A 6,731-nucleotide genomic window follows, 5' to 3' on the forward strand; every position below is an offset into this window, starting at 1 on the left:
CCCAAAACTGTGTGACTCTGAGCAAATCATTCAATGTCTGTAAGCTTCAGTTTTCTTATCTGACACATAAGTATGTTATTCTTCTTTGCCTATCTAACACTCTATGAAAAATCAAATGAGATTTTAAAAACAAAAAAGCACTGTCAGTATCAAGACTTACACACACACACACACACACAGACATATACTCACTTACATACTAGTATGTGAAAAACATAGAAGACCTTTGATTACACACTAATTGCCTTCCCTAAATACTCCTGCTAATAGCTTTTGTCTGATCAAATAATTTAAGTTTCAAATTAAAAAAGTTTAAAATTTTTTTTAATTTTAAAAACTTTTTATTGTGATTTGAGTGAAGGTTTATAAAGCAGAGCATCAATTATACATTCAAGAAATCACATACTTTGCTTCATGATTGCAATCCCCTCCATGTACCAACAGTCAACAGAATTTACCTCTATTCACTTTAACTATTACATCCCTCTCTGTGTCTCCCGCTACCTTAGTCTTTTCTCAGCTAACCTCCCTCTTGTAGTATAGTTCCTGCCCTGTCATCCATGTTAACATGTTTCTACCCTCTAGCACATGAATAATTTCCCCTTTCTCCATCTCCAGTAACCATCATAGATGGTTTCTTTTATCAAGATAGCATGTTGTTTATAACTTTTTACAACATTGGTCTCATATTATGTTTGTTCTTTTGTGATTAATTTCACTCAGCATAATGTCCTCTGGGTTCAACCATGTTGTGTTGTGAGATGTTTCACAGATTTATCTTTATTATTCAATGTTTTACAGTGTTCCATTGTGTGTGTGTACCAATGTTTGCTTAACTATTCTATTGATGGGTACTTAGGCTGTCTCCATCTTTTTGATATGTCTCTTATAGACATAAGATCCTCTTGAAGGATCCTGTTTTCTTATCCATTCTACTCTTTATGTCTCTTGACTGATGCATTTAATCCATTTACATTTAGTGTAATTATCAGTAGGTATGAATAGATTGTTGTGACATTTTTCTGTGGGGTTTTTTTTTTTTTTTTTTTTGGTGCTGCATCTGGATTCTTTGTTCCATATAATTTTCTATACTGAATTCATTTTGTTTGTGGGTTTTCTTTTCAGTATAGTTTATGTTGTGTTAATATTTACTAAAATTTTCTGATTTTCCTCTTTTTTTGTATTTTGATGTGCAGGTGTATTATTTTTCTTTGAGGTTACCCTGTAATTTATTATTTTTTCCCCTACTTAAAACAGTCTGTTTTATTGTCTGCTGTTGTTGCTCAGTCCAAAAAACACTCCAACTTAACATGTTTTGTAAAGTTGGTGTGGTCACTACAAATTTCTTTAATTTCTGTTTACATAGTTAATTTCACTATTGTATTTGAAGGACAGCTCTGCTGGGTATATGATTCTTGGTTGGCAATTTTTTTTCTTTTGGTGTTTTACAAATGTCATCCCATTGCACTCTTGCCTGCATGGTTTCTTCTGAGAAAGAGGAGCTTAATTTTATTGGCTCTCTTTAAGGTAACTTTTTGTTTTGCCTGAGCTGCTCTAAGGATTCTTTCCTTCTCTTGGATTTTGGAAAGTATGGTTATGATGTCTGGGGTGTGTTCAGCTTCTTCTCATCTTTCATGATGTTAGGGAAATTTTCTGCCAAAAACTCTTTAACAATTTTCTTTGTGCTTGTCTTTTCCTGTTCTGGAATTCCTATCACCCATAAGTTATTCCTTTTCATGGTAACTCAGATTGATTAACTCTTAGGCTTTTTTTCATTCTTTTTTTCTGATTGTTCTTCTAGTACACTGGTATTGAGAGATTTATCTTCAAGCTCACTAATTCAGACTTCCATTGCTTTGTATCTACACCTTTGTCCTTTCAAAGTATTGTCCATATCTGAAATCTTAGTATTAATCTTCTGGATTTCTAATTGTAGGTTTTGTATTGTTTCAAAATTTGCATTTATTTGTCTGTTTGTTCTTGTAGTGTTTTCCTGAATTATTCTAAAGTTTTTATTGTGTTCTCCTTGCTTTCTTCGATCTTTCTATTGATTCTTTGAAGGTATCTAATTAACATTCTTTTGAATTTCTTTTCTTCTTCAGGGAAGTTTTCTTCTTTTGAAGGAGCTCCTAAAGTTCAAAGAGCTAATGAAGTGGTTGTGGAGGGGATGTGTCAGCAGAGTTTTTGGTCCTAGACACAATTCCTACTGGCCTCAGTGTTATCTATGTTTAGGGCACTCAATCTGGAAGTAGTTCATGGGGGCATTTGATGGAGCTGGTTTCTGTGTCTGCTAGGACCACAGGGCAGATGAGGGTAGAATGACTGTTTAAATGCTGGTCTGGGGTGGCACTGCAGGTTTTGTGGGTCTGAATCCAGGCTCCAAAGTGGCACACCAAAGACATGCAGCTGGCCACCAGCTCACACTGACTGGTGTGGCTCCTGACCATATGGCTCCGAACTCCAGGATATCAGGGTCTGGGCTGGGGTGGATGAAAGTGGGATCCAGCTATACCTCTGGAGACCAGGGGAGTATGGGGAAAAAGAAGAAATCACACCTTTTCTGGCACCCATTTGAATCAGTCTGCCAGGCCTTCCTCCACTGCCAGAGCTGCTCACAAGGTGGTAGAGTGAATTTGGCCAGCTGTTCACCAGTCAGTCTCCATCTCTTGCTGTCCTTGCTCAGCCTCTTCTCCCAGTGAGGACTCCATCCATCTCTCTAACCATTCTTTTAAAGTTCAGGGTGCCAGTATTTTCATCTGTGTCTGTTTTATTTGGTCTGTCGTATCTTTGTTATAGAGGGTCCGTTTGGTGTGACTGAGAAGTCCACCATCTTGTTGGAAGTCTCAATGAGTTACAATCTAATAGGTATCAAATACTTTACATGTATTTACATATCATACCTATTACAACAACCTTATGAAGCAGGTATGATGAGAATCAATTTATAGATGGGGATACAGAAGTTAAGACAGGTGAAGTCGTTTTCCCAAGGTCACATGGTAGAAAAAGAGTGGTCAGGATTTGAACTTGGTTCTGTCAGACACTATAGTCTTTGTGCTTATTTACTCTGTGTTATACTGTTGTTGTTGTTGTTGCTGTATACCGTGGAGTCGGTTTCGACTCATAGCGACCCTGCACAGGGTTTCCGAGGCTGTAAATCTTTACGGGAGCAGAAAGCCTCATCTTTCTCCCGCGGAACAGCTGGTAGTTTCGAACTGCTGACCTTCAGGTTAGCAGCCTGATTTGTAACCACTACGCTACCAGAGCCTCTTTGAGTAAGAAACATGAAAACATGTCTTGTAATCATCCATCCATCAATCCACCATCTATCCTTCTATTTGTCCATCTATCATTTCATCCATTCTATCTGGCAGTGTAGTGATTATAAGTCGGGCTGCTCACCTCAAGGTCATCAGTTCGAAACTACCAGTCGTTCTGCAGGAGAAAGATGAGGCTTTCTGCTTCCGTAAAGATTTACTAACTTGGAAACCCTGTGCAGCGTCGCTATGAGTCAGAACCGACTCCATGACACATAACCACCACCACCACCACCATTGAGCTGGAGTCCTGGTGTAGCACTGCAGGATAAGCACTGGACTGCTAACCACAAGACTGGTGGTTCAAACCCACCAGCAGCTCCTCGGAAACCCTATACAGGGTTCTATTAGTCGGAACTCACTTAATGGCACTTAAAAGCAACAATACAACAACCATATATCTGCTATTAGATTTGTTTTCCCTTCCATCAGTCAAGTCATGCACTCTTCCCTCCCGATCTTTCATGTCCTGCCTTCTTCTTACCAACCAATCATTCTAGCCAGCTATCCATCCAACCTGCCTGCCTTTTTTTTCTACTACTCTTCCATTCAATTTCTGCTTTGACATCTATTCACTTATCTATGTGACATTTATGAGGCACAAAGTATTTTTTAGCAGTTACAATAATGCTTTATACATAGCAGTTGCTTCATAGACATTAAGAAAAAAACAAAGTGACTTTAGTAAATAATTATTGTCAAAAGAACATTTTCAAGCCTATCTTGTCTCTTCGGAGTCCTGGTGTGGCACTGTGGATTAACACACCTGACTGCAAAGTTGGTTTGAACCACAAAGTCGGTAGTTCAAACTCATCAGATGCTCCTTGGAAACCCTATACAGGGTAGCTATGAGTCCGCACCTACTCAACTGTACTGAACAACAACAAAACATAGTCTCTTCTCTCAAGCAAAATCATGATAATTCAAATGTATAGATTAGTTCAGTAATGTATCAATGAGACAGAACACAATAATGCATGGCTTACGAAAGAGAACTATTTAACTTACTAAACAATAATACAGTTTTACTTCAGTTATTAACAGACTGTCCTCTGCTATTATAAATACAACCATACCTCCTATCTCGATGAAGTTCACTCTGAATAGAAGTCCGAGAAGCTGTAGAAAGAAGAATGAATTGGTGTAGCTCAAAATTATTGCATTCAACAAAGGTTTGCGTTCGTATAGAAATTTCTTTTAAAGAAAGTTAGCTTATACTTGACATTCATATAGAAGGCATGGATTTTAATATGGCATAAAATTGCAGTTTTATTTGAATTACATAAGAAAATACTGATTTTAGAAACTCCCAAAGCACATTCTATGGTTCTGAAAATAATTTGAAGAAAGAAAGAAGGCAGCTATTGAATACAAACTGCACAGTAAGAGCATTAAGACAATGACATGAAATAACAATGGGCAGCAATCTTTTAAAAATACCCATGGAGTTCTGATGTGGTACTATGGAATAAAGTACTGGACTAAAAGGTCGGTTTGAACAACAAGGTCAGCAGTTCAAACTCACCAGTGGTTCCTTGGAAATACTACACCGGGTCACTATGAGTCGGAATCCACTTGACGGCACTTAACAACAATAACATGTCATCCATGTGACTATACTTTTGTGATATTTGTTAGCAACTGTTAGCAAAAGAATTGCTGTTATGTGCTGTGGAGTCGGTTCTGACCATAGCAACCCTGTACAGAGTTTCTTTACAGGAGCAGAAAGCCTCATCTCTTTCCTGCGGAACAGCTGGCAGTTTCGAACTGCCGACCTTGAGGTTAGCAGCCCGATTTGTAACCACTATGCTACTAGAGCTCCTTATCAAGAGAATGGAAGTGGTCAAATATTCATCTATTATTTTCTAGTTTTTCTGTAATTTTATAACCTTTAATTTATTACTTAATGTAAGAGAATAACAATAAATGCAAAAAAAAGTTGAAGTTACTGTTATAAACATGTTATAAACTCACTCTCCCAAGTTGATTCCAATTCAAAGCAACCCTATAGGACAGAATAGAAGTGTCCCCATAGGGTTTCTGAGACTGTAAATCTTTACGGAAGCACACAGTGTTTTCTTTCTCTTCCATCTGGTTGGTTTGAACTGCCAACTGTGTGGTTAATAGCTGAACACTTAACTCACGGTGCCACCAGGGCTCCTTCTGTTATAACGCATATTATTACAGATACTACACTGACTTCTCCCTCAAAGACTTAAACTGAAAAAGTTAGATGGTTTAAATTTTTTCAAAATTGTATTTTGGAAGTCAAATCAAATGTTGCTCAGACGACCTGAAAATCTAAAGCACACAAAGGGTCAAATTTTGTATATTAAAGAACATTCTCCCTGTTTCTACAGAGCATATTCTAAAGACTCCTTTGAAAAAACAGAACCATCCTTCAAATACTGAACTCTAAAGATTTGTGCATAAAAGGGAATCTGTTGAATCAATACACTATATGAGTTGCACAACTATGTCTCTACTACACTACTTTTTCATTTCTGATCTGAATGGGCTGGAGGTCTGAATATTTTCCTCCAGTCTCCTGCTGGCTTCAGATTTCTCTGAACAGGCTGTCAAAAATGGGGGAGGTAGGGGTGGCGTTGGGAGGTAGGAATGAAATTTGGGCTAGGGTCAGCATTGTGACAGCTCAACTTAAGCTAGGTTAGCAGACCAGACCTCTCACATTGGAAACCAAACCCCCAGATCTCAAATTGGAGGATGCCCTATATTCATATCATCAACTGCGTTGACAGACTTTGACAATTTGTATCAAGAACTAAACCAAGCTGAGGCATGTTTTGTCTACTGGAATAAAAGAGAGGCTAAAGCTCTTGGTGGTGCATCTGATTCGTAAGAATGGTCTCATTAAGTCAGAGGCTCACCCGCGTGCTTCAACCACACCACCACCATCCCTAAAGCCAGAATCAGCAGACATAACACTTTTTAAAGACATCATGTTATTGTCACAAACATACCTCTTCCACGGGGCATTTTTGCTGTGCACTATTCATGAATGCTAAGGGGAAAAAAGAAGGGGTTATAGAAGAGGAAAGGGAGAAGAAAAAGAATGAACCCAGTTGCCTAAGCTCTATAAGGAATTCAGGAGCAAGGCTGTCGTGCATGCCTCTGCTTTCTGTTGTGCATAAGGTTGCTACGAGTCAGAACCGACTCGACAGCACCTAACAACACACTTAAAAGAAAAAGAAAAGCTACGAACTACAGTTATAAGGAGAATAAAGAAATCTGTTGCTGCAAAGGTATGTCTGTACCAACCAAGGCAACCACACATATTTTCCCCTCAGTTACTGTTGAGTTGATTCTGACTCCTGGTGATCCCACACAAGCTTTAAGGCGGCATTGAAAACCTCCATAGGGTTTTCAGTGGCTGATTTTTCACAAGTAGATCAC

This window comes from Chrysochloris asiatica, unplaced genomic scaffold (assembly GCF_000296735.1).
Source record: "Chrysochloris asiatica unplaced genomic scaffold, ChrAsi1.0 scaffold00155, whole genome shotgun sequence".
Classification (NCBI taxonomy): Eukaryota; Metazoa; Chordata; class Mammalia; order Afrosoricida; family Chrysochloridae; genus Chrysochloris; species Chrysochloris asiatica.